This window comes from Mus musculus, chromosome 9 (genome assembly GCF_000001635.26).
Source record: "Mus musculus strain C57BL/6J chromosome 9, GRCm38.p6 C57BL/6J".
Lineage (NCBI taxonomy): Eukaryota > Metazoa > Chordata > Mammalia > Rodentia > Muridae > Mus > Mus musculus.
The window spans coordinates 47,558,483-47,583,146 of NC_000075.6; the positions used below are offsets into that span (position 1 = coordinate 47,558,483).

Here is a 24,664-nt window from a genome sequence, read left to right on the forward strand (position 1 = left end):
GATTCATATAACCACACATAAGTTATATTTTTAAGACTCTTGAGAGTACAGCTAGTAAAAATGTCTTGAATTTACTGTGGAAGCCTGCTCTGCAACCAGGACATAATTAGTTCTTGATAAAAGTATTGATTTGATTTGAATGTGAATTGCGTATTAAAGACCGAGGCCACAGTAATGCCTCATTAATTCACATTATTATTCTTTTAGTTTAATGAATTGGAATAGCAAAGTTAAAGGAACAGCACAGAAGACAGACAACATGAAAAACATGTACTTGCAGGAGACCTGTGCACGTGTTGCTAATGGCTGGCGTCTCTTGTATTAAGGCATGCTTAGAACATCGTGGTAGGTACACTTCTGGTTGTTATGGAGCTGAACCTGCTGGAACTTGTTCACTCACATTAATAGTCTGTGCCCTCAAGTTTGTGTTAAAGATCACACAGAGACAAAAAAAAAATCGCCAATACCGAGTTTCTGTCTGCCATTCTTCTACCTGCAGTGTGCAGAACCACCCACAACAGGAGGAGGGGGAAAGAGGAAGCTTTTGTTTGTTTGTCTTGAGGATGGAAATATTTCCAGCCATGGTGGATTCTTAGCACTCAAATGCCGAATGCTAGCTGACATCTTTGGGAGTAATGGTTTGGGTCGGCATTGCTAACACACGGGCTCCTGCCTCCAAAAAGTTCAATCAGATAAGCCTGTCTTGCTCCTAGGAAGCATAATAGCTGCTGTCTGAAGTGAAAATCTGGAGAATTCCAGAGAAATTGCTGGCAACAGACACTTGAAGGGGAGCTCGGAGTTACCAAGTTCAGCAGACTTCTGGTGCTTTTATTTGCGAGTGATGCAATATACTAGGTAGACCCTTGAGAAATTTCTCTATCCCTTCAGCGGAGGGCACTCTCCTGGTCGTGGGCTGTTGTAGCCAGTTACTTTCTGGTCAGTCTGTCCTGGAGTGTGTTCTTACCTTGGAGCCAAAGCTCTGCAGGCTGCATGTGTGTTAGCGTGGGGGACAGGGGCACACTGGATAACTTAACTCTAGCGAATGCTTACTGGAGGCAGGTTACTGGCTTCACCCACTGAGTCCGCACTGCTGTTCCAGGAGAATAAACTTGGTCGGGAAGTTTTTGTCCAGTTGCTATTTTGAAGAATTTGTTTGTAGATCTTCCTGAGCAAAGTTTAACTTTTTGGGGGGTGGGGTGGGGGTGGTGGAGTTTTGTGAGTTTTGGTAGTAGATTTATGAGCTATCTCATGGTAACATGACTGCACCACAGTTCTTCATTACCAGATCTCTTCCCGCCGTCCTTGGAGGCAGGCCTCCCTCACAGCCTTTCCCTATTGTAGCCATCACTCTGGTTCTGCATTCTTACCATTCCTAATTTTTCTGAAATGTCGCAGAAATAGACTGATGCTGGATGTAGATGTTGTCTTTTGAATCTGGCTTTATTCACTTAAAATCTTACGTCTAAAATTTCTCATGGTTATTTTTATGCACGAGTAGAATTCTGTAGTAGATGTACCATGGTGTCGACCGAGGGAGACTGATGTAGTTTTCAGCTTTTGGCATTTCAGATAACGTAGCTGTAAATATTGATGTGCAAGTTTATATGGGTGTAAGTTCTCCCCTCCCCCACCCAAATACCTAGGAGCAGGCTGCTGAGTCATATGTAAGTATAGTAAGTGCGTATTTAATTTTAAAGAAACCACTAGATTGTTCTTCAGAGGGGCTGTGCCATTTTATATTCATTTTGGAATTGAACCCTGGTCTCCTTATATCTTCATAAGCATTAAATATTGTCGGGCGTGGCTGTTTAATCTTGTCCATTCTAATAGATGTATTGAGATGTCTTTATGGGTTTAAGCTGTGTTTTCTTCTGGCTTGCTGATGAGCATCAAATGTACCTATTTGCTATCTGAGTGTCGTGGTGAAGTGCCTATTCAAAGGTTTGGCCCATTTTTTTTTAAAAAAAAAGAAAAGGTTATTTTCTTACTGTCAAGTACTGAAAATGGTGGGCATAAACCCTTGGTCAGGTACATAATTTGTGTTTGCTCAGTCCGTGGCTTGTCTTTTCATTCTCCTACTAGTGATATCTTTTGGTGAGAACAGCTTTTAGCTTTATGAAGCCCAGTTTTTCACTTTGTGGTTTATGGATTGCACCTTCCATGAGGTAACTTCGAATATCTTGCCTAGCCCAACCATGAAGAATTTGTCCTATTTTTTTCTTGGAATTTCCAAGTGTGTCTAGCCTTTTTGACAAAGTAACTCACTGTTGTCATCAATAAAATTCATGCTTGAAAACTGTGTTGTTCAGTGACATACACAAAGAAACTTCAAAACCAAACCAAACCAAACCCTCAGTGTTTCAAATAAGCTTATGATTTTGTGTTGGGTGCCGTTCATAGCCATCCTGAGACACTGGTCACCTTTGGACTGCTTTGGGCATGTTACCTCATTTTGTTTTTGACTCTGTTAACCATTGAGTTAATTTTTATATATTTGTCAGGAAGAGATTGAGGCTTATATTTTGGTATACAGATGGCCAGTTGCTTCAAAAATATCGGTTGAAAGGACTGTCCCCTTTGGCTTTCAACTGACTCCGCACCTTTGTGAAAGATCAATATCTGTGTGGTTCTATTTTTGGACTGTTTCTTTTTAATCAATGTGTCTATCTTTTTGTCAATTGAAGTAGTTACTTTTCAAGCCTCAGATTACTGATGAGGGAGCCTAGTCTTAGCCAAATTAAGCATCTTGTCTAAGGTAATTCAGCAACAGATGATTGAGCAGGGCCACGCTAGGGGAGGGCTGTCCAGTTCCCAAAGCTGTGCTGGTCAGGGAAGTGGCTTTGGCACCTGAAATAATTTTAGTTATTTTGTTTCTGTTTAAAATGGTTGCCTTTAAGGAATGTCTGATATCTGTGCTTTCGGCACCATAGATGTGATGAGCCGATCTCAGTGAGTCATCTGATAAGTCTGTTGGAAGTTCTTTTCTGCTTGCAAGGCCATTAGTTAGTAGATCTAATTACTGTCCAGCATTTTTAACACGGCATAATATGCTTTTTAAAAATATAGGCTCCATACACCATTTTTCTCCCTCCCTCCCTCTCTCCCTCCCTCCCTCCCTCCCTCCCTCCCTCCCTCCCTCCCTCCCTCCCTCTCTCTCTCTCTCTTTCTTTCTTTTTTCTTTTTTCTTTAACGAGAGTGGTAGAAATATATGTTCCTGTGTAGCAAGGAAAAGATGTTTAGGATTTGTGAATTTGAGAACACAGATGGGCCAAGAGTGACTTCCATCCAGATGGCTTATGCGAGGAACTTGGTAAGAGGTGAGAGAGCGATGCTAGCGTGACAGTGAATAATAAATTAGTGTTTCAATATTGGCAAACTGGAGGATTTTGAAGAATGCCATATTTAGTTAGCTTTTGATGATTATAACCTAAGCTCATGTATTTAATCTCTTAAAAACTAGGCCTGTGTGCCTGCCTTCCTACTCCTTCCTATACCTTTACATATACCCACACACATGTCATGTGTGAGAGACAGCTCCAGTGAGTTCAGGTTAGACAGTATTGCTGCTTTTTAAATGAAACGTAACGTAAAAATCCAGTCTTACCGTGCAACCCAGGCTGTCCATGAGAGTGTATTGTCCTGTCTTCACCTCCCAAATCCTGGAATAACAGGCTTAGACTACCACGCCTGGCCCTATGTTAGTCATTTATTTAATATCTTCTTTCTTTAAGGTGCTGGGGACTGAACCCAGGAACTTCAAATCATTTTTAGGAAGCTGCACCCTCATCTCTATGTAATTCTCATGCATACTTTCTAAAACTTAAAAGCATTTTGTCTTTTTCAACGTGTGTGGGTGTTTTCCCTGCATACTTCTGTGCTCCACATGTGTGCAGTTCCTGCAGAGACCCAAAGAGGGTGGTGGATTCTTGGAGCTGGAATTACAGCTGGTTGTGAGTCAACTTATGGGTGCTGGGAATCGAACCAGGGTCTTCTAGAAGGGCAGCCAGTGTGTCTAACTATGTAACTGTCCCCCTCCACCCTCATATGTATATTTTTTTGAGACCGGGACTGGCTTGTGTAGTTTTAGCTGGCCTGGAACTCCCATGTAGCTCAGGCTCGTACAGAATGCTCCATCTCTGCCTCGTCAGTGCTAGGATTCAATGGCTCCCTCAGTAAGTACTTTAGTTGAAGGAACACATTTATTGATGTTGTTCAACTCTCTTCAAGAGACAAATTCCAGTCCCATATCCCTGCCCCCCCTGTGCTGTTTCCTGAGGCTTTATTAGATGCAACTCTTGGAATTACTTTTTGCTGCTAGGAACTTAGACACAAAATTGAGCTGTTTCCTCTTCTTTTTAATAACAAAGCAAACATTTCCAACTTCCCTCTTTATTTCTATGGTGGGCTCTTAATCACCTCACAGTTTTTGGCCCCCCATCCCCACCCCCTTTTGGTGACCAAATCCGTAGGTGACTTGGCAACATGTGATTGTTAGTTTATGTGGCTCCACTTCCAGTGCTTTCTTCCTCTCCCTTCAGTTTGTGTCCACCCCTAGTTCAATGCTTCCCTTGACTGTTGCAGGCTAGACTGCGTCTGTCTTGTTTCATGGGCATTGTGCTTTCCTCCTGCTCTGCCCAGAACCTGTCTCTTGCCCGCTAGTAGTTGAAAAATAGGGCATCGGCTGCATCCCTTCTTTGAATCCCTCAATGCACTGCAAAGAGCAAGCTCCCTATTGCCTTTGATGTCTGAAACAACCTGCATGGGGTCTGGGCTAGCAGCATCAGCATCCCCTGGGAACTTGTTAGAAATCCCCCACCCCAGACCTGCTGAAGCATGAGCTTTAGGGATGGATCCAGCAACCTGTGTTTAAAAGAGTTCTTCAGACTGTTTTTAGCATGCCAACACCCCCGTGAAAACCACCTCTTTCTGTCAGATGTGTAGACCAGCTTATCTTTTACCATCTCTAGGTTTGGTTTGGGTTTTCATTCTCAACAGCCATCCATTTCTCAGCCATTTCTAATTCTTTGTTTAAAATAGGCTCCAAATTCACTCCCTGGAGGAAGACCTTCAATTTATTTTTCCTAAGCAACAGGCATTTGCTTTAGACTGTTCTTATTTCTTGTAGATGTTATTAAGGGTGGAGGTTGATGGCAGGGTGTTCTGTATTTTCAGCTGGTAGAGTGATAGAATGTGTCTTTCAACCCAGTACTGGGGATGTATTTCATACAAATTTTTGTCAGTTTTAGTAGCAAATTGGAGGAAAAATATTAAATGTCAAGCAGTAAGTTTATACTTAATTGAGGTATGTCATGAGCCCAGCCATTCAGTAGTAGAGATGCCTATGTTCAACAACTTTGGTTGTTCTGGGGGTGACCCCAGGTTTCCTAATCTCTCTCTTGAGGCATCAGAGGACATCTTGCTTAAGAGGCCTACAATACTCTCTCGATGGTAAGGATGGGAGTAGAGTGGGCAGGCATTTTGACTTCTGGTCCTTCATTTCTTACAGTCGTTAATTCATACTGTTGGGCCTTGTGCTATCATTTGAAAAATTAGGAACCTATGGTCTGTTTCCTGCAGTTCTTACTGTGCACGGATTAAATGAGATTTCAGGGGAGGTCCTTATACAACCCCTGTCCTATATTCAGTGTTCTATAAATGTCCCCTTTAAGTACTAACACCACTAAAACAGCACATTTAAAGCAAAATCTCCATGGACCGAGTCCTGTCTGCTCATAGAATGCCTTTATTGAATGTATTGCTTGTAGATAAGAAATTTCATGGCTCTGTTCTGTACAGACATCCTCTTTTTTCAGAACTTCAAGTTTTAGTGCTTTATAATTGTTAATGAATGCTAAGAAATATTACTTGACTTTTTGACAAATCTGTGCATTTCTTAAAATTTATCCATTCAACTTTAGTTTTAATGGATGATAGCTTACTTTCTAATAGTATTTGAAAGGTTTTTATGGGTTTTTTTTTTCCTTAGTAGAATAAATTAGGCTAGCTAAATGGTCTCCTTGATACAATGCCCTACCAAGACTGTTGTTTCATTGTCAGTGGCTGGTTTAATCAGTATTATTTGAAGGTAATTTCAGACTATTCTGGCATTTGGTTCCTTATTTAGTTTGTGTTCTTTCCCTAACACATCTAATTAATGGAACTGTCCAGTGGTCTAACATGGAGAAGGAGAGATGACATGGTGAAAACTCTAACCATTGTGATAGCAGCTGACGCTTGTCTGGCTTGCTACAGTCTGCAGAGTTCTTTCACTTGCATCACACTGAAGTGCAGAGATCATGAGGAGCTGGCACTGCTATTTTTGTTGTTGTTTTTTATTTGGAAAATTGATGATTATATTATTGACTCTTCACAAAACCAAGGCGGTAAAATAAGGCACCCTGAAGTTGAGGATAGTACAGTGATAAAAAGAGCTGCAATTCTTGGCTGATGATGGAGCTCAGTTGGTACAATGCTTGCATAGCCTGGCCGAAGCCCTGGGTTGGCTCCTGACTACCACGCACACTGGGAGTGTTTGACAGAGGCAGGAGGATCAGAGGACCAAGGTCATCTTCACTACATTGTAAATCTGAGACAAGTCTGGATCCATTAGACCATGTCCAAAACAAAAGAGAATTTGTAATTCTTCCTGGGCTAATACACAGAGAAAGGGGTACAAATTCACATGATTCAAAAGTGCTGCCTCCCACAGTCCATCATGTGGGACAAGAGATAATCCGCTTAGGTTCAGAGTTTGGCTTGGCTTCCTTTCTTGTGACAGACCTCAGATAATCATTTCATCTTCCTGAGCAGAGCTCTATCTCCTCGTTGGGGAATGGGGAAGCTGAGAGCATCAGCCCAGTGGATAAGTAAGGCAGCGCCTGCACTACACTGAGTACTCTGTAAGCACTAGCTGTCACTGTCGTGGGGGAGTGGATGAAGTGCCTCCTATAAAATGTTAGTGATTGTACTTAGACGTAATTATAATTACAGAAGTGCAAACCAGAGTGTCTAGAAGAGTTCACTCTGACACAGCTGTTTACTTCTTAGGCGGGGCTCTAATGCTACGGTAAAGTGTCTATGTCTTTCTTAGTTTGAGTGTCCGCATTGTCTTAGGGACATGTGAGGACTCTACTTTAAATGAAAAAAAAAAAAAAAGACCCAAAACAAACAAACAAACCCCCTGCAGCCTGGGTATGATTTCTATTTCTAAAAACTCAAAACCAACATCAGGACTACAGCAGCGTTCCATGTGCCAGAAAGATTCATCCACACAGAGGCAGGCATTCTGGTGGGGTCAAAGGTACAGTAGCCATTAGGAGAAGGGAGTTTTGTTAATTTCCTTCTTTAGAAATTATAGTTTTCCTGATAGGATTTTCACGAGTGAGACAAACGTTCTGTTGGTGAAGTTCAGTGGTTTTCTTGTGGGTTTGGCAAATCACCTGTACCAGGAACCCTTTCCTGATTGCATGGAGATGAGACTCTGGTTGGCTTCAAGCCTTTTCCTTGCCAACAGTCCTGCCTCATCTCACACAATGGAGAACTGAGAACACAAGATTGACCCTGTGCTGTTTATAGTCTTTATTTATAATTTTCTCTGCAGCTTGATTTTTTTTTCAGTGAGAAAAGCATTTTTTTTAAATGTGGAAAACCTACTAAAATGTTGGTAAATACTAGAAATGGGATTAAATTTTCCAGCATTTTGAATTAACATTAAGATATGGATGTGGCTCTTCGATAGATACCATGTATAGAATGTTCTTGTAGTCCTTGGGGCTCTACCTCACAAAATATGGGGTTGCATTATGAAATTTGCATAGCATCCCATGTTTTCTTTGCTCATGTTTCCCCCAGGCATTTTTCTCTCTGTCCTCTGATTCTCTTTCCTCCTTTGCATTTTTTTCCTTCGATTTCAAGTGTGTTACAGGCAGGAGGAAAAAGTCCCTTTCTCTATTAAAGCCACAGGCTGTGTATGACACTGTAATGAAATTAGATACTCAGAGGAATCTATTCACTTTTAATTTCTGATGGCTATAATCAACATGAAAAGCTTTTCTTAATAATTAATGTTGGGGACTATGAACTTTAGACATATTTATGACTTCTTTCCAGAGGATACTTGGGTGTGACTAGACTTAGAATCTTGAGTTCTTTAGGCCCCTTTGATTTCTTCCCAGTACACCTATAAACTCTTCAAGTGAAAAGGTGTGAGACTTTTTCATTTCTGTTTCAAAAAAGAAAAAAAAATCTAAATGTGACTTGTCTCAGTTCAAATGGTATGGATCTTCTCTTTTCTATGCCCAGTATGTGTGCACGCAATTGCTTGCTTGCCTGGATATGCAGGTGAGGATATGAATGTGGAGGCCTTGATTGTCATCCTCAGAAATGGCCTCCTTTGAGATAGGGCACCTATCTTTGAGTGTGTTTATTTCTCTGTGCCTTTGTTATTATCAGCACATGTCAAAATGGAAATGCCTTAGAAAGCTAGCTCCCTCTTAGGTGGCCCCACACGAGTTTAGGAAACACTGTAGAACTCTTTGTGGTCACCTTAAACAAACAAACAAACAAACAAAACAAAATACTCCAATACCAAAAAACTGGGTCTGGTGTTTGCTCCAGCTCGTGAGGATCATTGGGTCATGGCTTTTCTAAGCAAAGAACAACCTTACGCTCAGAAGCCTTTCCACCTTCAATCAGTTGGGCTTGTGCCTGCTAGCCGTTTCCACTCTGTGATTGATAGCTCTGTGTTAGGTACCCAGTCTGAAGCGTTCTGTACTGTGTGAAAGTTCAGAGTAGTGAGTAGTTATTAGTGACTGAAACCTAATTTAGATTCCCAGATCGAAATCGTTCTTGAAGAACGCTGGCCCTCCACTGCAGATGTCTTGTGCCGATGACGAGTGTGCTCATCAGAGAACAAGCTCTCACCCTGCCTTTCATAATATAAAAGCGTTTTTAATCCTTCCAAACAGGTGCTGTCGCAGTTTATTTATAACTGATGCATTAAAATGAAAAATATTGAAAGGGCCCTAAGTGGAAGGCGGCTTTTGAAATATTGCCATATTTAAATGATAGGATTTTGTCAGGCTGATTTGTGGAAAGGACCAGTCAGTGCTGGCTGGTAAGTCTTGTACTCCAGGCTCCTCGTAAGTTCAGGTGCTGTTCTCTGCAGTGCGACAGTCCTGTGTAGGCTGCTGGCCCTTGCAGTCCAAATGATTCCACTCTCCTATATTCATAATCATTTGGTCAGCTCCCTTGGTCTTTGCCATTTCTGACCTTTGTGAAGCACGCCATCTGGTAGGCTTTCTTGGCCTTCCACATTCCCTGCAGCATAAAGATGTGAACTCTTCTTTGAGATAATCGGCAGGTGGTCAGCCCGTTTCTTCTCAGTCCGACTTTCATCTCACACATGGGGCAGGTAAATATGTTCCTTCACACTGGCCTAGGCCTGCTGATCTGAAAATGTCACAGGTTTTACATTCCCTCCTCATTGTGTTTTCCTGGGAAAGCCGGCCAGAGACTAACGTGTAGTTGGGTTGTATGGATGGGTGTTAATATCGTCCCGTGCCAGCTGCTCTCACTAATTTGTTTTTACAGGGCAGCTTATAGTAAATGAATGGCATGCTGAATATTTTACTGAGATTTCAGATTATCCGAAGAATATTTTCCGGTTTACTAATTGGTAGATAATGCTGAGTACATTGGTGTTGACATGAGCAAATGGATTTAAAATGATTTGAAGTGAGCCTCATTAAAAGATGCTGTAATCACAGGCAGCAGGAAATGTCAAGCCTCTCTCACCGTCACTCGCTATAGTGGACCAGGAGCTGTTGCAGGCTTTGGGGAGGGGGATGTCAGCTTTGCTGTTCTAGTGTTGGGATGTCAAAGGTTTGGGCAAGAGATTGAGGTTTTGTTCATTTCTTAGTATCTTTACCAGAAAGTAAACAGCATACATTTCTAATTACCTGAGTGGATGAACGAACATTTCTCTGAGAATTAGAGTGAATTCTACTGTGGGAGTCTCACCATCCACTAAAGACTGGATACATGGAAATCATATTTTTTTGCCCGCTCTGTACTGGAAGCTAATAAATTATGTAGTACCCATTCCAGCAGAAGCCTGCTCTAGAATTAAAGCTAATGTGCTCCTTGAAACACCAAAGAAAACATAGGCAAATGCATCACAGGTTCCCCGGCTGACGCTTAGACCACTGCGTTAGTTACCTTTTGCTTTTAATTCCTTTGAAATGGTATGCAAGCTATTTGATCAAAATTGACCCCCTGACACAATCTTAGGGTGAATTATGCAGCAGTAACTATAGCAGTGAGGAGGGAAGCCTCTGGTACAAGACTTCTCAGGCTTCCAATGCCACTCTTGCCCAGGCCAAGTGTGTGGCTCTTATACAGCTCAGCCAGTCTGAGCTCAAGGTTTGTTTGTTTGTTTGTTTGTTTGTTTTCTTTCAGTTTCTTCAGTCTTGGAGATAACAAGCCAGGACCTTACAGGGGCTAGGCAAGTTCTTTGCCAGTGAGCTGTATCACCAGACCTTTTTCTTTTTCTTTTCCTTTTTTCTCTTTCTTTCTTTTCTTTCTTTCTTTCTTTCTTTCTTTCTTTCTTTCTTTCTTTCTTTCTTTCTTTCTTTCTTTCTTTCTTTCTTTCTTTCTTTCTTTCTTTTCTTTCTTTCTTTCTTTCTTTCTTTCTTTCTTTCTTTCTTTCTTTCTTTCTTTTTTTCTTTCTTTTTTTCTTTTTTTTTTGTACAAAGTATATAGAATCAGAGATAACACTGCCTTTCTCGTGAGGTTGTAAGAGTATTTATACACAGGATGATTTTCAAGGACAAAGCCGCTGGCGAGGGCTTCATCAGAGCTGGTTCTTGACCTAAGTGAGTTTATCTCCTTCTTTCAGGAACTAAAGAAACACAGTGGGTCTTAATTGCTAACTCATTAACCAAATACCTTATTCTTCATACTCCAGCTTTGTGAAGACTTGTCATCTCGGCCAGAATATAGTTATCTAGAACATGAAGGGCTCTGTGAAGCAGTGTGAAGAACTTGGGACATGACGAGACTACCCTGAATTCCTGCTGTCGGAGTCTGGTGGTACTTACTGCAGTATTCTTGCCTTTCTCTCTGACAGCTATCAACTCAGTTTCTCTTCCAGCCCCGATGTGCTGTGCTAAGAAGCTAGCCCTTCCAGGCCCTGATCAAGGGCTCGTAATGATTTCACAGGAAGAATACCATGATCCAGGAGTTTATATAATGCTAATGAAATCCACTACCTGGCAAGCAACATGTTCATTTCAGGCTGCTCATTAGCATCGCATTCACCTAGATGCCCTGTAAGCATTTGTACAGTTTGTGTATCTTTTAAATAGTACCAGCATGGGTCAGCTTGACATACCAACAATCTAGCTGGATGTGCAGTAGATTCAAATGCCTCACGGAAGTCACTAGAGCATGCACTGCCTGAGTAGAGATAATAGAAATGGATTCTATTGAAATGGAGGGAGAAGGTTCTGGACTACCCAAATAACAATTAAGTAACCACAGTTCTCGATTCAGAGCTTCTGGCTCTATTGCCAGAACAGAAAGTGGCCTCCACATCTCTTGCAAGACAGCTGTGAGTTAATTTTTTTTTCTTTAATTTTCCCTTAATGCCTTGATGTATATTGTAGGGAGGAGAGAAAACAAAACATAACTAAAAATCTTCCCACTCAAATGACCCTCTTAGCTTTTCTTTGTACCCTGTATACCGTGCTGGAAATGTAATGCTCTTCAGTGGCCCTGGGTGGGATCCAGCCTCTGTTGACAAATGTAAAAAATGGCCCAGCAGACTGCAGATGTGGTCTGTGGGTGAGTGTGGACTTCCCTCATCAATGGGGAAATGGGGCTTAAGTCAGGCTTAGAAAATGAGAAAAATCCTTAAGGGGCGTGACTAATGTCTCCAGTGTGCACTACGCTACATAAACCCATTATGTGCTTTAATTTAATGTTCTCCATAAAGATTCAGGACCTGTCAGTGGAAGGAAAGAAACAAGCAATCCATCTTCAGCGAATTGTGAATAGAGTTTTAGATTTTAAAAAACACACATTCACCTCCACATACTTTGCCTTCATTCAGTTTTCTCCACAGCTCGCCCCCTTCCCCTCCCTGTCCTATCTTGTAGCCCCACTACTTTGGCTGCTGCAGAATTGTTTTGTTCAGTGGAAGTGGACTAATGTGTTAATATCTAATATTGCTGACTGAGTCAAGGTAAAGGATAAAGGAACAGATGCAGAGCGCCCGACCCCTCCCTGGCAGCGGACTTGAGCAGACCATAGGAGGTTTGCTCTCCTCTGTCCCCCAAGCCTTTTCTTTTCAGGCGTCTGGAGTAGATTTGAGATGACCAGATGGATGTGGTATTTTAGTGATTTTACGTCTTTCGCATGCTAGGAGTGTTAGCACACTTACCCGTACTTCACTAAAGCAAGCCAGAATTTGTCGTGATTTTAATTGATGAGAGAGGAAATGGAAACTGCACCGGGTCAGTGTAGAATTTTCCATTATGAAAACATAACCTTTCACAGGGCACCCATTGGCAGTGAAATGTCAGATATTCACATTCCCCTGCTCCCCCTCTCAGAGGAAAGAAACGTGGATCTGCATTAGACCTCCTATAATTCAGTTCTAGAATGTACTTACATAATAATCCCATTCTCTTTAACTTGTTTTGTTGGCTGATGTATATAGATGATAGGTACTTCTGACATCATTTTTTCCCTTTCTGTTTCTTTTTTCTTTTTCCTTTTTTTTCTTTTGGCTTCAAATTGTTTTAAAAATAGGAGAAGGCTAGTGGTGGGTTAGGAAATAGGAGAAAATATAAATTTCATTTTAGCAATTGTAGACAGGTAAGAATTAGTCTTACCTGTTCTTTTTTCTTGGGGAGACACATTAGTAAAATGAGGCAGAGACAGAATTGTTTAAAGGATTAATGAGATGTGTATGATGCTCTAATGAAGTTTGATGAGCTAGAGCTGAGAGATCCGAAGGGTCTGGGTGGACATCAGGGTGTTTGTGTATCTCTGGGGATTGCCCCAATGTTTGCCATTTCCTGGGAGGGGCCGTGTATTTATTGGTTCTGAAAGAGACTCCCAGTAAAGCCACTCCCACTGGCTGCCTCTAAGCACCTCCCCTTCCTGCATCATTGCTGTACTCTTTCCCTGTCTGTCCGGTTCATCTCCTTATCTTGAATCCCTCTTCCCTTCTCTTTATCCGCTTTATCTTCTCCTCCACTGCCTCTTGTAGGCGAGACACGGTTTGGAGTGGATGATCTAGGTGCTAGCCATTTTGACTGCCTATACAAACCAAACTCTGATTGGCTCAGCCGGGGCAGAACCTGTAAGTCTTGTGACGCTAACCCTCTCCTTGTTGATAACATAATGATGGTTTACTAACTTCCCTTGCTTTCTTCCCTCCTTCTCCTCTACATCAGAAATAAATTACTTGTGGAATATTTAATAGGTTCGCAGGGCTCTGCTCTGGTGTTATCTGTTTTAATTCCGTCGAGATGAGATGCAGCGCTTGTCAGCAGAGGCGGCTGATGATGTCGGTACACCTTGCTGAGCACAGGTCACGGTGGCCTGCAAACCTAAATTGGGTGGTTCAGCAGAGGCAGCCTCCTGCTGCTGAGTGGGACGACTGGATGCAGAGCCTCAGAGCTCCCATGTAGCTGCTGGGTGTTATGCAGTTGTTCTGCCGGGGTTCATGCTCCCTCCCTGGCTACCTAGTGCAGTGTCCTGGGCTGCTCTTGGGTCATTCTGTGGTCCAACAGAAGCAGTCAGCTTTCTGAGAGCCGTCTTGCAAAATGATATTTCTGAAGGTCACCAAGCATTGGTAGCCTGCAGTTAAGCATTATCTGCCTTGCCCGCCCTGTGGTATTTGGCACCATTAACTTCTGTTTCCTTTTACAAATTCCTCCATTTGTTCTGCGGCACTGCCTGTTTTTGGGCAGCTTTATTTGGTGGCACTTGGGCTGGCTTTTTTCCCCTTCTCCTACCAGCTGTTTTTCTACATTTTGTCCTTGGCCATTTTCTTCTCTTTAGCCTGGATGTTCTGTCTACTAGATCTTATTCACTTCCCCGGGGCTGTCTTGCATTCTGTCAACCTGGACCCTGTCCCCCTTTAAAAATTTCTAAAATGCATTGTCAACTGCCTTCTGTCCCTAGTTCCACTGCCTCCACAAAATCCTGTTGTTTAAAACAGAATTTAGGGCTGGGTGATAGCTGTCTATAAAGTGCTTGCCTTGCAAGCAAGAGCTCCCTACTACCTCTCCCCAGGCATTGGTCAAGATTATAACCCAAGTGCTGGAGAGGTGGAGACAGGGAGATCTCGAGGACTTACTAACTGGCTACTTTGGTGAGTTATAAGCAGTTGTGAGATCTTGTCTCTAAAAAACCAAGGTGGACGGCTCCTGAAGAACAGGTTGACCTCTGCCCCCCTGCCCCCGCCCCGCCCAACAGACAAATAAAGAGCACAGCTCCACTTTACTGTTCTACCCCAGTTTCCACACAAATACACATGCACACCAAAAGGCTGAAATGACAACTAAGATATTGCCTCCATAGCCACCGCCCACAGCAGTCCCCTGAAGCAGATGTCCCATGGTTCGTCCTCTTTTTTTGGGGGGGGGGGTCCTGATCCTGGGAGCCTCCAGACCTGAATCTCTCAGAGTCTTCTTTCTATGTTATGTGCACGTGGCACAAGGTCTTCCCCTTGATGACAGAGTTTTCTCCATCAGGACTTCCCATTACCATCCTTAGGTCAGCTGGCGATGTGTTCCTCTAGAGCATGGCTCATCCACATAGTAAAGACGGATTTGTCTTTCTCAGTCTCTGTTATCACCACTGTCTGGGGCCATCAGGATTCCTCGGCTGCCTTCTCTCCAGTGCAGATGCGATCTCCCAATGCAGTCAACCGCTTTCCACTTCTCACTCTTAGGAAGTTTTTCAGCATCCATCTTTTCTCATGTCTATGCTGTGCGGCTTATAATCCTATTGGAAGATCAAGTCCTTCTTGACCGCCTTTACTTTATATTGGAACTTTGATCCATACTCTTTTTGGTGGGGAAGGGAGGCAGGATCTCATGTAGCTGGGGCTCACTTTGAACTCGTTTGTTGCAAAGGATGACCTTGAACCTTTGATCTCCTGCCTTCACCTTCCAAGTACTTTGGTTACTGCCTTCATGGTCTGTCATACTGGGGACTGTACCAAAGGCTAAGGGTGTGGCAGCCAGGCACGCTTCCAATTGCACTACATCCTCACCCCTCGATGTTTTATTCCATCTGAGGTTTGTAACTTTCATTTTGTGGAGCATTTCTTCCATTGCATCGCTCAGCCGGGCTACAAATACTAACGGAGTAGAAGCTTTCTTTGCACACACTTTTCTGTATGCCACCCAGCACAGTACCATGTAAATGTTAGGAGCCCAATAAATATTTATTGAATGGATTAATGAACACCTACACTGAAATGCTACTTAGGTTAGCAGGCTAACTTGAAGGAACTTAAAGATCTCTTCCCACTAATGATCTTTTGTCTAATTGTTTTGCTACCTTTCTGCTTAGCCATGCAAATTAGCATAGGTTCATGAGCCCAAGGCCTGAAGTAATCTGTAACAGAAAGAAACCAGGTTGTAGGTGTACATGGTTTTAGTCCAAGAAAAATTGGAAACATAGTGCCTGCGACCAGTTATCAATGTAAGCTGGGCGTGTCCCCTCCCCTCTTAAAAAGAAATCTTTTTTCCCCCTAGCCCTCGGCAGTACTGAGTTTTTCTTACTCCCTACATAGGCCGGAAGAAGCATGGCAACAACAGCACAAGGGTGGATAGGAAGAGGAACTGGAGACAGGCAGAAAATATGGTGTTGGACCGTGTTTATTACCTAACATACAATGTCGTTGTTATTATTATTATTATGACTGTTATTATCACTTCCACTTTCACCATTTATCATCTAGAAAACACAGGTGACGTTGTATTTTTATAAAGGTCCCTAGGGAATTATGTACACCCCATAGTGAAAGGTTACTACATGGCATCTTAGCCTACGGGGCTTGGTCACCTGTGGGAGACGATTTTTGTCAAACCAGCAAAGCCGTGTGTAGTTGCGATGTATTGTTCCGGGCTATTTGTAAATACTGTATTGTGTGACACACTTCCAGCACAGGGGAAAAGCCTGGCCTCTGGGACTGATCTGAAGAGCTGTTTACAGCTGTGGCAAGCCAATACCATGGCCGAAGGGAAAAGGTCTGCTTTGAGAGTGGACCCCAACTGAAGGGGGACTGTGTGCCTCCCTTAACCCCCTCCGTGGAGCCTGGCTGAGCACAGCAGAGGCTGCTGGGAGGGAACCCGGGAAGCTTCAGAGAGCCTGAACATGGGAAGGGAGGCTGCTCTGGATACAGTCTTCTCTCTAAACCCACCTGCTAACTGGAGGGAAAAGATGCCAGGCTTTCAGGTCTGCTCGCAGGCGCATCCAAAATTTAAATCCTTTCTGTGGGAAATCAGTAGAGGGTTTAATAGAAGGTTAAACAAATTACACATAAACACATAGAAGTAGTCTGGCCCAAGTGTGGAAAGGCCAGAGAGCTGGAGTGTTATGGTGAAGTCCTAGGAGGTAATTTATTTTTAAAATTTATTGAACCCACTGAAGCATAAGTGTGAGGATAAGAGAAACCATATGCGCATGTGGTCCAGAATGAAATTCTTCAGATGCCTGAGATGGTTACAACTAGTGACTAAGCCCTTCTGAGTCTAGTTTAGCCCTTTCCAGTGCTGCCAAAGGGGACTGAGTGGTGACAGCTGGTCAGGGCTACCCTTCCGCCACACTGCAAGGAGGAAACAGGACCTTTAGCTCTCATGCCTGCTTGGAGCATGATCTCCCTCTCTTATCTAGTCTGGCTCCTTCCCCTCTGAGATGGGAGTGGGGTTAGGGGAGGGTGGGTCTGAACAAATTTTATTCACTATGGAGTTTCTTCCCAGAAAAAGGGTAACCATGCTGTTGTATAGCTCACATTTAGGAAGTACAAAACTAAGCCAGGTGTGGTGGCATGTGAGGACTGAAGATGCTGAAGCAGGAGGATGGGCACATGTTCAAGAGTATGTAGAGACAACCAAGCTTGTAAGGGCTATAAAGCTAGGCCCTGATTTTGGGGCAGGGAGAGTATAAAAATATATCAGAGGGATAGATTTCTTTTTTTTTGGTGGGGGATGTGTCTTAAAAGTTATTTGTGAAATTTGGACCTTATTGATTAAGTGGGTCCATGAGAGTAATCTGCAGTGACATCTCATCAGAGGGAGAATCTGAAGGAATCAAACCGGAGACAAACCATGGGCTTGAATGCAGAAGTGCACTGTGTAGCAGTAGCGCTCCTTTCCATTCATTGTTGCAGTTATAATTATGGAACCCAACGTATTTAATTGGCACGGTGTACTCCTCGCTACTGAATGGGTTGCATTGTTTGTGTTTTTTAAAAAACAAAACCCTTGTGCACATGAATTCCTGCTCGTGTTGCTCTTTGGCTCTCGAGAGGTTTCTTTGTTTACGTGATGACTGATTAACTGAGCCGTGGAGCCTCGAAGCTTGTCATATGCAAAACCGAAGAGGAAACTCTGCTGTAACTGAGAAAGGCTTTAGGTAATTTAAGAAAAATTTGTTCGATCTTTGGGAAAATATATGTTCTAACTTAGAAAGTCATAGATGGAAATATCAGTTGAGTCCAGTATGTGGGCTGGCCTCTTCCTGATTGCAGAGCACCTGATGTGTGGCGTTGGAGAGGTTATTGGCATGCATGTTTGAGTCTGAACCTCCGAAGGGGAATCTCTGAAGAAGCTTCTGCCTCCTGAACCCCCAGAAATGAGAGCAGTCCTGAGTGTGGTGGAAAATAAGGGGCTCATTTATATAGGACTTTCTAGTTAGCACCAGAGACTCGTAGCTTTTGAGATGAGATGCACAGGCTATCTCACAAGGATAGCAACCATCACAGCTAACTTCAAGAATGCCTGCTGCCTCCCAAGCCCTGTACTAAGTACGCATCTTCCCGTCATTGTTTCAGGTTTTCTCAACTCTCTCTGCGTTCCTCTTATCCTCAGCCTGTGGCTCAGTGGTGCAGTTTTCTTGTTTGTTGACTTCTCAGCTAACAGAGCCGGAAGATGATCCCAGTGGCCTTTCACCTGCTTCTGCTGTCTGCTGTAGAATGTGGTAGAAAGACAAGGCTCATTATCTCAAAGCCTTCCTCGTCTTTCCTGGGTAATTCCTCACTACATGTAGCATCTACATGCATTGGAAAAGCAGTCATAGCTCTGTCATTGGAGATTGTCTCCAGAGGCAAAGATCCCCAGAACATAGGCTGTGTTTATTGGTGCCACAGGTAGGCCTGCTCTTGGATGCAGAAGGCCTCTAGTTCAATTTCTTGCTGGAATGGATTCTTCACAAATAAGGATGCTCCTTCATTTGCTGTTTACTCTCACTGATTTCTTCTGTATTCTGTCCTGTCCACAACAGACTGTGCAATTTTTTATATATTCTTGCCAGAATGCACTTATTCATTAGCTGTTTTTTATTAGTGTTCCGGTTGAGATGCCATTTTTCCATTCAAAACTCCAATTTTCAGTGGCTTTTAATTTTACAAAACAATTACCTACTGGGCTGAAACTCCGTAGGCTGCTGCTTCTCCAGGGGAGGAGGTCTGGTGGGGGGTACGGGGGGGGGGGAGACAGTTCCAGTTTCCCTGGCAGCTTTAGCATTTATATTCATGCAAGTGCTCTTTAAATAAAGTTGCAATTGCTTAATTATTTAAGCAAACGGGAACTGAATGGTTTAGGGAATTTTTCTAGCAGGACCAAAGGCTCTGGACTCCCTTCGTATTCCTCACTCAGACAGTGTGATTTTGTGCTGGCCAACTAAAAGCGAGTGTCTCACTTGTGCTTTGGTATATTTAGAAATCTGAGACTATTTAATTTGGAGTCCTCTTTTTTCCTCCATTCATTCATTCATTCATTCATTCATTTCTTCTTCTTTTTCCCTTCTGGAATGTTCTCTGTAGCCCAGACTGGCCTCAAACTCAGAGATGCCTGATTTTGAATACTGAGTGCTGGGATTAAAGGCATCCACAACCAGGCTTGGTCAATTTGGAGTTCTTAATCAGGTTACATCCATGGATTTTATATCTACTACCAAATCCAGGGCCTTGAACATGCTAGACAAGGGCTCTACCACTAAATCCATGGATTTTAGAAGTCATGTTTGAATTTTTAGTTTATATCTAAATGCTTATGTTGACTATCATGATTAATATTTAAATATTTGTCAGCTCCTTGAACACTTACTGTGTGAGAGGGACACACACTGTTTAAGACTGAAAGTCCTGACCCTTGGTACTGACCTTGCCTTCTAGGTGGCTGCGTAGGGATTTCCCTGCCTGTCATTGTTCTCTTGGGTAGCCCACCTTATTAGGGAGATGTGTGCAGAATCCATCCACAGAGCTTAGTGTCCCTAAGGAGCTGTGGTGACCGTGCAGCCTGGAGTTCTCAACCGAGTGAGACCGGGGCCCTGTTCTTAAAGGGCCAATGATCCGCTAAGGGCAAAGCATTTCCAGAAGAGGGAACAGCCCAGAGAGGGGTCTGTGAAACCATGCAAGTCCCATGGCTGTTTTGGAAACCTTTGACTCTCCAGGGTCTAATCTAAACAGGAATACGAGTGCAGCTGCTAAGTGGAGGGGTCCTTTGGAGGTTTGTAGCATACATGGCAGCCGCTATTTCATTTGATCTTTGCAAACCCCTGTGTGGCCAATAGGGATCACCACCTCGATTTCATAAGGGGTTTGAGGGATTCACCTGGAATCACATAGCTGCTGCAAGAGCTGGTACTGAAGTCCAGGCTTTGCGCTTCCTGTCCGGTGCTCTGCTCCGGGATCATTCAGAGCCATTGGCCTTATCTACATATACAAGTGCTAAGCCTTTAATGGTAATTTAATGAGACTTTATAATGTTCTTTTTACTTAAACATTTTTACTTAAACTCATCTGATGAGATAAAATTATATAAAATGAAATTGAGGTTATACGTTAGCTTCTCTATGTATGTCACTGGTGGCTGTAATTAAAAAAAAATTTAAAGTGTAGCTATTTTTTTTTTCCTGAGTGTGGAGACTCTAAATGTCACTTCCTTGTTGCATTGTGTGGTCTTTCTTCTCTCTTTTCTTTCTTTTGGCTTCACTGTCTTTTTTTTCTCTTTCTCTCTTTCTCCTTCTTTCTTTTTTTTTGGGGGGGGGGTTTGAGAGACAGAGTTTCTCTGTGTAGCCCTGGCTGTCCTGGAACTCACTCTGTAGACCAGGCTGGCCTCGAACTCAGAAATCTGCCTGCCTCTGCCTCCCGAGTGCTGGGATTAAAGGCGTGCGCCACCACTGCCCGGCTCACTGTCTTTCTTGTCTTAGGGAATGGAGAAATCACACCCACTTGAGTATCTTGATTCTCTTAAGTATGCAGTTGAAAGCCTCATCTCAGGCCTTACTTCATTAATGACAAAGATACATATTGGGGACAGATGTTCTCTTTCAGGGTCTGTATTTATTTTACTGTATTTGATTTAAACACATTGCCTTGGCAAAATTATCAAAGATTATAGCTTTTTGCTGTCATTTATGTATTGATGAGTGTGTCTCTATCCGTGCTTAGAGGAAACCTTGCAGAAGTCCTTCTACCTTCAGGGTTTCAGTGGATCTAACTCAGGCAATCACACATGGTGGCAAGCAGCTTCTACATCCTGAGCCGTTGACCTGACAGGTCACACATGTGTGTATGTGTGTTCACGTGTATGTGCACATGTGCCTTCCATGGTGTGAATATTTGAAGGTCAGAGGTGACACTGGGTGCCTTCCTCAACCACTCTCCATCTTAGTTTTAATACAGAGTCTTAAATACTGGGTTCATGCCTTTTTGGCCACACTGGTTGGCCCGTGAGACCCTGTATCCTGGAATCTCTGTATCTGCAGCAGTGGGTTTACACATGGTGATGGCATGCGTGGCTTTTATGTGAACTCAGGTCCTTGTGCACACAAATCAAGCATCATCTCCCCAGCCTACCTCCTGCCCCATTTTAAAGTTACTGCTTGAACAAGAAGCCACCACCTCCATTCTCTAGTGCTTCCGGACGCACGCCATTGTGCTGTTCCTAAGGTATTCAACAGGAAGGGCAGAGGCCCAGTTCCACTTCTCAGGGAGTACTCACTGAACCCAGGAGTTGTTGGATCCTGCCAGTTACCAACATTTCCAAATAAGTATGCAGGGCATGCCTGGGCTTTCGACTTGATTTCTGAATACTAAGTTGTTGGGCAAGGAGAGAAATGCTAATGTCCCCGAGATCTGTGAGATGCTTCTCCATGTTAGGTGCTCCACAGACCCACAGGTTTATTTTATTTTATTTTGTTTTATTTTATTTTATTTTGTTTTTGTTTTTGTTTTTTTGTTTTTTTGTTTTTTTTTGCTCCCAAGGAAGAGTACTTGGAAGGTCCATCCACCATCTTTGTTTTCTGCAGGAACAGTCTTTTAAAGTTTCTTTTAGATGCACAGATGTGATTCTTGAGCCCTCTGGCCTCATGTGTGGCTTTTCTGGAATATTCAGAGAGTTTCCTGAGGTGCTTGGTTCTTGGGCATATGCCCATAGTTGAGCGTATCAGTGAAGATTCCAGGGCCCCTTTCACACTTGGATTCTAAGTACATTATTATTTAAAGCTGCAGATGGGGATTTTCTACTAGGGACTGTGTTTATCTGTTTGTTCTGTTTATGTTTTTGTCTTTGAAGTCTTTCTAAGAGATACTCCTGCTCCTCAATGCTATTTATTTATTTATTTTTCCTTTTATTCTTTTTCCAAAGAACATTGAAGAATTGTAAAGAATTGTATGTTTAACTTTTCAGTCAGAGTTACCTGTAATGTTTGGAGCTTTCTGTTTGAGACCTTTTGAGTTCTCACTTTAATTTTGCAATTGATTGCAAAAAGGGGGAAAGAAATCTCAGGCTGGATGCTGAGGTCCAAGAAGCACTTGTTAATAAGAATCTGAAGAAGAGAGTCCAGTAACTTGACCATTGTTCCTCAGAGGTTTTCCCTTGCCTTACTGGTGAAGGTATGTCCATGGACTGCAAGGGCAGTATGGGACTTCCTCTCTAACTCGTCAAGAAAGGGGACTTCTCCTCATCCTCCTCTTCCTCTTCCTCCTCTTCTTCAAAATTTATTCATTTATTTTATGTATATGAGTACACCATTGCTCTCTTCAGACACACCAGAAGAGGGCATCAGATCCCATTACAGATGGTTGTGAGCCACCGTGTAGTTGTTGGGAATTGAACTCAGGACCTCTGGAAGAACAGTTGGCGCTCTTAACCGCTGAGCCAACTCTCCAGCCTGAAAGGGAGATTCTTATGCTCTGACCTGGGAGGAAAGCTGGCAGAGACACAAATGCTTGCTGTGTCCAGTGCCAGAAGGAGAAGGTAGGGACCAGGTTGTCACTAAAAGATGGACAGGCAGACAACAGACAGACTGGTACTCAATTCAAGAACCAGTTCTTAGACAAGTCTTTGAGCATGAAATGTAAAGGAGTGGTCTTTGACTCTTGTGCATAACTACAGAGGCACTTGTGAGGATGCCACCATTGGCTTCCCCTGAGAGAACAGGACCCTGATTGTGGACAGGGGAAGAGCTGGCTCAAGCCTGATAACCGAGTTCAGTCTCTGGGACAGACCACAGGGTGTAAGAGAACTGAGAGATGAACGTTGGCCTGACTTCCACATACATGCTGTGGTATCCATACGCCCCTTCTCCCCCCACGTAAATAAAGGGATAATTGATGTTAAGTCCCATCTCCTGTGGGAATCTGCCATTTTCCATGGAGATTTCGGGGGATTTCGGAGGTAAGCGGTATGATCTTTTTATAAGGCTACAGTGAAGCTGTCCCTTGACCCCATGGAGAAACTAGTTCCTGAAGGGTTGAATGTATTTAAGTAGCACACGGCTGAACTGGAGACACTGCCAGAGAAATGTCTGCCTGGCAAATTGTGGTTCTGCCCCAAGAGGAGCCCTCTACCACCTTGATTTACCTGGCAGGAGAGGATCTTCTGCTGACTCCACTGCAGTTTTCCTTAAATTCCTCTGCTTTGTGTTGTGTCTCTGGGAGCCATTCATCTTTGTCACCCGCTCTACTTCTGCTATTTTTAGCCCGGTGCCAAAGACCTTACAGCTTCCTCAAGCTAAGGCTAAAGAATTAAGATCTGTTGTAAACAAAGCCTCACCCAGCCCCCCTTCCTCTTTCTTCCTTCAGGTGTTCTTTGGAATCAAGTTTACTCTCTTAGAACCTGGAGTACTCTCTAGGAGAGAGGGAGGGTCTTAGTCAGTTTTGACTCCAGAGACTTTCCTCCTTCGTAAGAACATCCTAGAAGAAAGGAACACTTGGTTGTTTTTTGTTTATTTGTTTGGATTTTTTGTTTTTGTTTTGGAACCTATTTTCACATGTTAAAGCATAAAACAGTAAAAAAAATTTTTTTTTGGCTTGTGAGTCATATCTGTGAGTTCATTTAGGCATGTTCTAGTGTTTGTTTAGCTCAGTCAGTTACTGTAGCATTTAACTTCGGATTTCATTGCCATAGGCTCTCGTGTGGGTTAAGTACCTTATGACTGGTGTCACTGTTGGCCACCTCTGGGAAAACACTGTTCCAGGCACATACTCTCTGAGTCCTTATCCTTTTATGATGCCTGTGTTTATAAAACCAGACTAACCAGACAAGCCACAGCGTAACTTAACTGTTCAGTTTTGCAGGGCTAAGCCTTACTAGCAGGCTATCAGGCAAAGTAGTGGATGCCCATGGTTGTTTTTACCCCTTGAAGAGAATAGGGGTGCTCACTCAGCCATTTCTTCCACCCCTCAAGTCCCTTGTGAGGCAGAGGCAGAGGCAGGAAGATCTCTGTGATCTCTGAGTTGGGAGCCAAGCCTGGTCTATATAGTGAGTTCTGGGCCAGCCAAAGGTCACATTGTGAGACTTTATCTCTGCAGTTTAAAAAAAAAAAAGGCTTGGAGACTGAAATGGGGTAGATATTTTCCGTGATGGCAGAATTCACAAGTGTAAACTTTGTACCTATTTTTTTTTAAAGATGAAGAAAACGTATTGTAAATTATCATTTTTTTTATTCCACTCTTCCAAGTTGAGTTTTGCCTCATTTTATTTTTATCTCTCCATCGATGTTTGCAGGGCTGCCTGTTTCCCCCAAGTGTTAATGTAAACACATTTTCTTTTGAGACAGATCAGCTCACTTCCCTCTGGAAATCCTTGCCTATGATGTGGTAACCCTCAATATAACTCTCCGGCCCGAATGACATTTCATAACTGTGTACAAATCAAACAGACTGTTGATATTAAATGACAACATTTAATGCCTATGTCAACAATTCACTTAAGTCTCATTTCATTAAAATACTCTTGATCTGGGAGCAGCCGCTCGTCTGAGTAGATAAAGCCCTTGACTTTCACCTCTCGTTTCCAGGTGAAAGTGTAGCTAGCTGGTGAGCTGTTAGCTGTTAGTCAGGTGGATTTTATAGGTTCTGGCCTGGGGGATTGGAACAGAAATCTAATTCTTATGATCAGGGGAAACCCCA

At 43.0% G+C, this 24,664-nt stretch overlaps 1 protein-coding gene across 9 annotated transcripts in view; it reads left to right on the top strand.

Annotated features, from left to right (window-relative positions):
- Cadm1 (cell adhesion molecule 1) overlaps positions 1-24,664 on the top strand; it is a 332,111-nt gene that overhangs the window by 28,313 nt on the left and 279,134 nt on the right. The window contains exon 1 of one of the 9 annotated variants that reach the window (XM_017313488.2): positions 10,703-11,091. The exons of the other annotated variants lie outside the window; for them this stretch is intronic. The gene's annotated coding sequence lies outside the window, so the exon portion shown is untranslated. Of the gene's footprint in view, positions 1-10,702; positions 11,092-24,664 lie in introns of those variants that run through there. 9 annotated transcript variants of the gene reach the window in all.